At 45.8% G+C, this 10,094-nt stretch overlaps 1 pseudogene; it reads left to right on the top strand.

Annotated features, from left to right (window-relative positions):
- Positions 1-867: 867 nt before the first annotated feature.
- On the top strand, positions 868-1,671 carry LOC112885416 (annotated as a pseudogene).
- Positions 1,672-10,094: the final 8,423 nt, after the last annotated feature.

Here is a 10,094-nt window from a genome sequence, read left to right as displayed (position 1 = left end):
GGGGAAGCATTTTGCAGCCCGGTATCGGTTAAGGATATAAGTGAAACTTATCCGCACAAGACTGTAAATTCAAGGCATAGTCCATTGTTCAATTGTGGCTAAGTGTAGCTTATGTTCTAGATGGATGTTCAACCTCCATCGAAATGCCGATATATTAAACAGTAGTGGAACTGAACATGTGCTTTGGAATTTGTGGGGATTGTTAGACTAATTGGGGCTAAGGGCCTAATTAGAAATGGTCAATAAATCCCAAGCCCCATGAGTAACTGAAGAGACGCTAGTAACGGCTGGTGTTTAATGATTGACAATTGATTTGTTGATTTCGAAATGAGTAGCAACCGACCTTTTAATGGCTGCGAGTTACTACCTTTTTATGGTATTGACTTGGACGTTCAAGGGACGTTGCTGATGCCTATAAAAGAGGAGCCTATTTTCTATCTTCGTTGATGTTACACTATACCACTACCACTACTGCGCTGCTCCTTTGTTATCCCCGTTTCGGCGTCCTGAGTGCACAGGCAACCCGGAAGAGCAGGCCTCCAAAGCTGCATTCTTCTCTGAGACTCTGCACCTGAGATGTAGAAGAGTGATCAAGTTTTTGTGGAGCGCATCAGCATGACTGCTTGCTTCGACTACTTCAACTTCCGACTGCTTCGACTACATCTCTGATTGCTTCAACGACTGCTTCGAGTACTTCAACTTCCGACTACTTCGACCTCCGATTGCTTCGACAACTGCTTCGACTACTTCAACTATATCTCCGACTACTACTACTACGACTACTTCCTAGTGGCTAGAGCACCTGCACTGCGATCACCTGCACGGCATGGGTTCATGATCGACTACATCAAACAGGCTCGACTAGCAATGTCGAGTAACAGCGCATGCGATGCCTTCGGCACCGGCCCCGCCTCTGGGTACATCCTAATTTCTTATTTATGTTTGTTGTCTTTGTTGCAAGCACAATATGCCATGCTCCTGTTTCTGACATGATTTATCTTGTGTTTCGGATTAAAATGAACTGTAACTTGGCTCTAATTCCAACATGAACTCTTGTTTGCCTGGGTGGGCGTGGACGAGCACTAGACCTGGATCGGGAGGTGAAGCTTGTACGCTGACATCATCTACAATGATGGCGACGGCCTTTTCTATGCCCTAACGCTCGCCGGGGGCATCCACATGTACGACCTCGCTGGCGGAGCCTCCGCCGTTCGCCAAACGACCTTCCTGCCGGACTAGGAGCACGGCATCATCGACACCAACACCAATTACCTTGTCCAGGCTCCTGGCTGCGGCCAGGAGTGGCTAGAGGTGGAGAGGATGCTGGAGCCTGTGCCCACGCCGGAAGGCAGCAGCAGCAACACACGCTTGAAGACCCTGGTGGAGACGGTGATGTTTGTGGAGAACACCAACCACACGTTGTTCATCGAGTGCAACCAGGCGTTCTGGGTGCCGGCCGGCGAGCACGCCAGCGTCATGCCTAACCACATCTACTACATGGACAATGAGGAGTAATATGTGCTGTACTACCCGGAGAGCCCTAGGAATATCGGCACCTACAATGTCGGCGATGGCAGCTTCAAGCAATTCCACACACCTCGGCCATGGTTGAATTGGCCACTTCCTTGTTGGTTTATACCTAGTGTTGGTTTGTACAGACAATGGTTGTAGCTAGATGATTTTAGCATGAATTAGTTGTAATTTGATTCAGTATGTGTGTTCATGCACCGAGAGCAATGCTTGTTTGTAATTTTTAGGATTTCAATGAGAGGAGTTAGAATACATGTGATTGATCTTTGGAGAACATAAACCTGGGATAGTAAAGTATATACTGAAGAAATGAACAAGTAAAGAACAGTTGCAAGGACAACATAACCTTGATGTCCGTTTCATGCATTTTTGAAGGCAGCAAAGAGATGATGTATTTCTTGAGAGTTAAATGCAGCACCCATGGTTTTGGTGCCAGTTAACGCCTTCATGTATATTTAACTGCAGAGATTCACCTCATCACTACCATTTATTTCCATGTGTAGTCTCATCACCATGGAAGACACAACAGGGCAATGAGAACCCTTGACTATATTTACTAGATACATGGGCACTGACGGACTGACGGTACTGCTGCACCTCCCTTTCCCTCTATCCTCCCATTTCTCATTGGCTTGGTCTAACTGATTTTTATTGATTTTGATAATGGTTTACGACACAGACACTGGTGATTTAAAATGTAGATACTAATATTCTTTTTTGTAACTTTGTGATATGAACGTGATGATGTTGCAAGGTGTACAACGTATTTTTGCACTCTTCTTGTCTAGGTGTGTGTACTAGCTTTCGCTGGATGTATATTCAAGTAACTCCAATTTCTTGCAATAGTGTTGATATTCAAGTAATTCAGTTGGGACTTTTTGCAGTTCTTTTTAGTGTTGATATCAAGATAGCAGGTACTATCGCACTATCAAATATTTTCGTTAAATGAAGTCTATAATTTTTTTTGACTCGTTTCTTCTCCTACCAAGCTTATCCCATGCAGAGGCACTCCACCGCACCCGTGTTACACAAGGTTTTAAGAAGAAACAAGATGCATCTCATATGTGCGTCAGGATCAAGTTCACACACATACGATACACAATACAAGTGTATATTTGAAATAGTATCATAACGAAAGAGAGTATTAAGTATTTTATTACATGACCGAAAGTCTTAATCTTAAGCAAACAAATGAACATCTAGCAGCGGAACTTCAACTTCACATGCAGATGACTAGAAGTCATACATCTAGCACTCCTCGAAGTCTTCAGAAAACTCCGGACAATTATCTTGTTTTGAGTAGCATTGGTTTTAATAAAGCAAGCGTGAGTACACTTATGGTTGGTACTTAGCAAGTGGAGTAAATTATATGATATGTAAGGCCAATTTCAAGGAATAACTGACATGGTTTAACTGCGGTAAGCACTTTTAGTTAGTCAAATTTTATTTAGCAAGCATTAACTAGGTGTAAGTTTATACCAAAACCCATAAATAAGTAAAAGAGATAAGTAACAACAACATAAATAAAGAGCATCAATTTAGATCATCTTCAAGTTCAATTATTATGTGAGGGTCCAAACCGCTCTTAACCGTGAGCATGACTGATATATCAGTTTAAACTCTGCAGTGGTTGTACAACTTACCCATAATTCATGTTTCCCTTAATGCCCGGGTTTGCAAGACCCTTAAACACTTCCGAGGTGCGTGGCAAGGATTCACTACGAGATCTTTATAAAAATTTCCTAACTTGCAATTATCCGCTAAACTTTCAGGCCGCAGTGGTCATAACCCTCCCTAATGAGGCGGTACCTTAGCCAAGGACCATAAACAAAGCCTCCAAGAGGACTGGGCTATACCCCACCAACGCACTCCCCTCTTGCCCTTTCGGTAGATTATTACAGGCTAAAGTTTCTAATTAATTAGTCAAGACCAGATCTATGTAGTATTGTGGTTGCAGTGTTTTCCTGAGTGGTTCTCCATGTTCCAATTAATATAATGATTTTACAATAATCCAAAAGGTATTCTAGAACATGAAGTAAATCAAGTGTAGCATTTGTTTCAAGTTAACCAACCATAACCCAAAGGTATACACAACTAGGAAAGCTACCCAACATAAAGATAAACAACCCAGATTTAATCAAGGAACTGTAATAGAAACTAGGCGTGTCCTTAGTTTGGAATCCATCATATTATAGACACATGCATGCATATAAAGTAAATATGTGCATACTAAAATTTATTGGGACTGGAGTATGATCAAGGACCACTTGCCTTTCTCAAAGAACTGCTGCTGCTCAGCGGGGTCTTCAAAGCTTTGGTCTTACGGATTCTCGAACTGCGCACCGTCTATCGCATCACACAAGTACAAATAAGCAAACAAGTACAATAAATAAGAAATAATACACCAATAAGTAGAAATGGAACAAAACAAGGTGATAAAGCTACTGTACACGTCGCAAGAATCACATGAGCGTAAGAATCGATGAAAGCGGAGCTAGAATGAAGAAGTTATGTCTAAAACAAGATTCCAGAGGCTTATACGTAAGAGATTAGAATCTAAAAGGGCTCTGACCGAAGAAACCAAGGGCTAGAACGAGATTAAACCTTAACTCTAGGGTTTAGATTGGAAAACAGAGAGGCTAGGGATGACGGATAGTAATCTAAAGAAACACAGGGGCTAAAATAGAAGAAAATGGATATACTCACAGACACTTTTGAACTGCAGCAGACGGAAGGTTGAATTTAGGAGAATCGAGGGGCTCTTATGCAAAAACACCTAGTGTTGATCGGTACGGGGTTAGTCTGATTCGGGGTAGATCAGATCTGTGCCATCCGATCTAGATTGGATGGCGGGCGGCGGGTGAGGCAGCTCGGGTGGTGGCGCAGGGCTGCTGGCGGTGGGTTTTGCAGCGGCGGCTCGCCGAATTTCACCGAAACCGGTGTTCCGGGGCTCAGATTGGATCGGGGTTTGGCCTAGGAGAAGGAGACTGAGAAGGGGAACTCGAACAAGGTCTCGGGACGGGACACCGAGGGTTTGAGAGGGGCGCACGACAGCGGCGTGCGGCACAATTGCTCCGGCGAGCAAGTGCTATGGTGAGAGAGCGAGAAAGAGGGGGAAAAGAGGGCTGAGGGGTTCCTCACCACCACGCGGAGCTCTGGCAGTGCAGGGTCATTGAAGGAAGGTGACGGAATGGCGATGCGGTGATGCTCCCGAGCTCGGCGGAGAAGGCGGCGGCGCGAGCTAGGGTTGTGAGGCACGAGGGCAGCGGTTGCGGTCGATGGGGGTCAAAGGGCTCCTGGCGGCTGCTTTTATAGGGGCGGCCGGTGGTCCTTGGCGTGCGTGCCAAGGGGACACGAGGAGGCGTGCGCCGGCCGGACTCGAGCTTGAGTCTGAGCCTGGCTCTAGGTGGGGGACAGAACCGATGGGCGGGGCCCACCTAGCAGCATGGGAGAGGGAAGAGAAGGGAGAGAGAGATGTCGGGTTGGGCTAGGAAAAGAATCGGACAGGGAGATTGGGCCATGCGGAGGTAGGAGAGAAAGGGAGGAGAGAGGGGTGGCCGGTTGAGGGAGGTGGGCAGGCTAGGTTGGGCTAAAAGAGAGAAAGAAAGAAGAGAGGAAAAGAGAGAGATTCAGATTGAGCCCAAAAGAGAAAAGAGAGAGGAAGGAAAAGGAAAACAAACAAATTCATTTGAATTTAAATTCAACTGAAAGATAAAAAATAAAACAATGCAATGCGGCATGAAATGCACAAGCCTATATTCCATTATAGTTCTTTTTGTGGCTAAATAATTTATTTATTTCCCGATAAATGTTTTAAAGTCAAGATAGAAAAGAACCTTATCGAGCTTGCAAAGAATCTAACAAAATTTATTTAGGTTCCTAAAATAAAAATTAGGGTGTTACAAACCTACCCCTTTAAATGGAATCTCGTCCTCGAGATTCGGCTGGGCTAGCAAAGAGCTGGGGAAATTATGCTTGTAACTCATCCTCTCGTCCCTAAGTAGCCTCATCCTCTGCATGGTGACTCCACTGAACCTTACACATTCGAATCCTCTTACTCCGGGTGATTCCCTCCAATGTGTCCACGATTTTGACCAGGTATTCTGTGTAAGTCAAATCATCCTGCACATTCAATTCCTCCAGTGGCAACTGTTCCTCTGTACCCTCAAGCACTTCTTCAACTCCGATATATCGAACACGTTGTGCACATCTGATAGTCGCGCAGGTAGCTCTAGCTGGTAAGCTACCTCGCCCTTCCGTTCCCAGATCTTGAATGAACTGATCTTACATGGTGACAACTTCCCTTTGACCTTGAATTTGTGCAAACCTTAGATAGGTGACACCTTCAGATTCACAAACTCTCCTTCTTCAAAAGTTAGCTCCCGTCGTCGAGTATCTGCATAACTATTCTACCTCAACTGTGCTTCTTTCAGATTCTCACGAACAACCTGCACTTGTCGTTCAGCCTCCTTAATGATTTCAGGGCCGAACAACTAGCTCTCACCACTCTCACTCTAATACAAGGGAGTCCTGCACTTCTGCCATACAATGCCTCGAACGGTGTCATCTTCAAACTAGCTTGATTGCTATTGTTGTACGAGAACTCTGCAAACGACAAACTCTTATCCCAACTACCTCCATGCTTCAGGGCGCAGGCCCTAAGCATATCCTCTAACACCTGATTTGTGCTTTCTGTCTGCCCATCTATTTGCGGATGATACGCTGAACTAAAATTTATCTTTGTGTCCATAGACTCATGCAACTTCTGCCAAAATTGAGATGTGAACTAAGTACCTCTGTCAGACACTATCTTCTTTGGTACGCCATGCAAACACACAATCCTGGAAATATGCAGTTGTGCCAGTTGTGGTCCTGTATAGGTAGTCTTCACTAGAATGAAGTGAGCTACCTTGGTCAGTCGATCAACTATGACCCATATCGAATCATAACCATCCCATGTACGTGGCAATCCCACAATGAAATCCATTCCAATTTCTTCCTATTTCCACTCTGGCACTTTTAGTGGCTGCAACAATCCTGCTGGTCGCTGATGCTCTACCTTGACTCTCTGACACACATCACATACAGCCACATGTGCTGCAACATCACGCTTCATGCCATACCACCAATATCTCTCCTTCAAATCCTGGTACATCTTGGTACTGCCTGGATGAATTGAATAAGCTGAATCGTGAGCTTCCTACAGAATCTTCTCACGAAGGTGGTCCACATCTGGCACACATATCCTCTTTCGGAACCACACACTTCCCTGTTCATCGTCCATGAAGTTAGGTACCTTGCCTGCTTCTATCATCTCCTTTATCTCCTGAATCTTAGCACCTTCAAGCTGACCCTTCCATATCTCCTACTCGAGAGTCGGCTCCACTTCTATAGTGATCCCTTTATATGAGCAACAAACCCAAGATTGAGTTGGTCAAACTCCTTATACAATTCCCAAGGTGTTGGTGTTTTACCGCCACGCCCACCGAGGGATACCCCCGAGGTGGTGAGTTTGTAGGTAGGGTGTCACCAAGATCAGGAACTCGAAGGTGCAAGGAACACAAAGTTTAGATAGGTTCAGCCTGCCGAGAGTGTAATGCTCTACGTCCTGTGTGGTTTGTATTGCCTTAGGTGTTGATCGGGGTGATCTCCTGCATGAGGTACGAGTTGTCCCTCATCGTCCTGTTGGAGGAGGGTCCCTGTCTGCCCTATATAGTCTGGGGGGACAGGGTTACATGAAAATCCTAGCTAGATGCGAGCTTAGGAGTCCTACCCGAGTACTTCTCAAGTAATTTCCTTATGTTCTGATTAGTTCTATTACTGTTCAAGTAGTTCTACTACGGCACGAGTAGTTACAACTGGTGTAGGGTGTGGGCCATTTTCCACCCCTTATCCTGCAAGATGTACGCCATGTGTATAGTCCCATGTGCCCGGGTCTGACAAGCCCCCGAGCTCTTCGTAGTCGAGTACTGCAGGCTTTCGAGTACTTCCGAAGGCATCTTTGAGTTCTCCCGAACTCCATCTTGAAGGTGTCTTCCGAGTACTTCCTTGGCTGTATCGAGGCTGTGAGGTGCTCATGCCCTGAGTAGTTGTCAAGTCTTCTTTTATTTGGGGTGAACTCACACTCCATATGGAGTGGCCCCTAAGCCTTAGATTGACTCGTAGAATCAGGCTGAGGGTCAAATTAGCCTTTAATCTTCTATCCTTATCTTCCAAAAGATTTGAAAAATAAGTCGCTGATGACACGTGCCCCTGCAGCCCCTGAGCCTTGAATCCAAATCCCGAGTGGTTTGGAAAAAAAGGATCCAAAGAATCGTGGCATGCGATATAGGACGGTAAGAATTTGATGGTTAAGATGGGCAAATTGGTTCAGAAATTTGAAAACTGCTTTTTTTGTGATGAATTCCCTAAAAAATGGTTAAACAAATAGCTTCTCCAAAAAGCACCCTAAATTACCACTTAAATCAAATCCTTTTGCTTTAGCGCCGTGTCGCATCCAGCCCCCGAGCCTGGGAACTAGATGAGTCGCATGAGATACACCTAGTAGTCGGTGGCACCAGCCCCGAGCCTAGGCATTGGCCAAGTTGCCACTAGATCTTGAATTGTCGATAAAGCCGACTGGTCAGAGTCGATTCCAACTAGTTTTGTAGGCAAGATGAGTAGTCAAAGTAGTCGCCAGCGTGTTGCCGAGCAGAGTCGATTCCGACTAGTTTTGTAGGCAAGACGAGTAGTCGAAGTAGTCGCCAGCGTGTCACCAAGCATTCTTCACGAAGTCGAGTAGTCACCAACGGTTGTTGATGAACCCAACTAGTCGGAGTTGAATCCGACTAATTGCAGTCAAGCGATTAGTGTGCCGATAGCGCGAGCAGGAGTTGCACTGAGTAGTCGATGTAGCAAGCAACGCAAGTTGAAGTTTTGCCAAGTAGTCGTTGTAGTCGGCGATGTGTAGCCGAGTGTTCTCGTGAAGTTTAAGTAGTCATTGGCGGTTGTTGATGAAATCAACTAGTCAAAATCGTATCTGACTCGCCTAGCGACATGGTCCAAGTCAGGTCCCCTGCAAGGTAAACATAAAAGTATGTTGTAACTGATATACATGATATCATGTTGGGAGCAAATCCTAGAGTTGTAAAATGCATGTAAAATTTTTCACGTTTTGCTCTTGCTGGGTCACATAATTTTCCCGGGTAGGTAGCCTATTATGTTTAGGCACCTGGTCCCAGATAGCCGTAGACCATAGCGCAAGGAGCGTGGCCACATGCACGCGTAGGAGCATAGGTGTACAGAAGAGTCGAGGTTTCACGGATTAAAGAGTGTGCTACTCGGGTATTGTAGCAACCATTAAGAGAAAACTAGAGCAGTCGGCGCTACACGAAAAAAGAGAACGCTCGTGGAGCGCACTTATAGGGTGTAACCCGACCGGTCGTGTTGCAGGGTGGACCGTGCAGGCAATCGGGAACAGGCATGACATGGCCTGGTGAAGAAAATGCGTGTTGCGCAAAAAGGTATAAGTGACTTAGCTTGATTCGTGGACGATTGTTGACAAAGCCTCAGCGGCCATTGATGGAGCCGTGATGGTTTGTCGATGAGGCCAACTAGTCGGAGTTGATTCTGACTAGCTGTTGACGGTGTGAAATCCACTCCCGACTAGTTTTCTTGTCGAGACAAGTAGTCGGAGTAGTCGTTGGCCGGTTCGCATTGCCGATTTGTCGAAGTAGTCGTAGCTTTGCTTCTTTTGTGTAGATCGAGAAATAGGCTTAACTCCTGATTGTAGCCGCCACTTCACAATTTCCTTTTCGGACTCGAACTCGAGCAATCGGCCTTGCACAGAAGCAAGACGGAATTCCGCTGGACCCGCTGGATCTTGGGGCAATAGCAGATGAATACTTCTCTGCTTCGGATTGTGACTCGAATGCATCGCATTGTGCAAAAATCAAAATTGCCTTGGACTTGATAGTGGACCACATTGGGATGCTTTTCGATTTTGATAATCGTATTGTGCCGAGTAGATTGATTTTGGTGACGAGGTCCTTCAAGCTCGCTAGTGGATCTTCGTTGATCACCACTATCTGGCGCGCTAGCTGTCAGTGTTTTACCACCACGCCCACCGAGGGATACCTTCGAGGTGGTGAGTTTGTAGGTAGGGTGTCGCCGAGATCAGAAACTCGAAGGTGCAAGGAACATAAAGGTTAGACAAGTTCGGGCCATCAAGAGCGTAATACCCTACATCCTGTGTGGTTTATATTGCCTTAGGCGTTGATCAGGGTGATCTCCTGCATGAGGTACGAGTTCTCCCTCATGGTCCTGTTCGAGGAGGGTCCCTTTCCGCCCTTATCTAGTCTGGGGGGACAGGGTTACATGGAAATCCTAGCTAGATACGAGCTTAGAAGTCCTACCCGAGTACTTTTCGGGTAGTTTCCTTCTGTTCTGACTAGTTCTACTACTATTTGAGTAGTTCTACTACGGTATGAGTAGTTACAACTGGTGTAGGGTGTGGGTCATGTCGCACCCCTTATCCTGCAAGATGTACGCCATGTGCATAGTCCCGTGGGCCCGGGTCTAACACG

Source organism: Panicum hallii, chromosome 3, assembly GCF_002211085.1.
Source record: "Panicum hallii strain FIL2 chromosome 3, PHallii_v3.1, whole genome shotgun sequence".
NCBI lineage: Eukaryota > Viridiplantae > Streptophyta > Magnoliopsida > Poales > Poaceae > Panicum > Panicum hallii.
The sequence above is the reverse complement of the archived record's forward strand: the minus strand, read 5'-3'. Positions and strand labels throughout refer to the sequence as shown.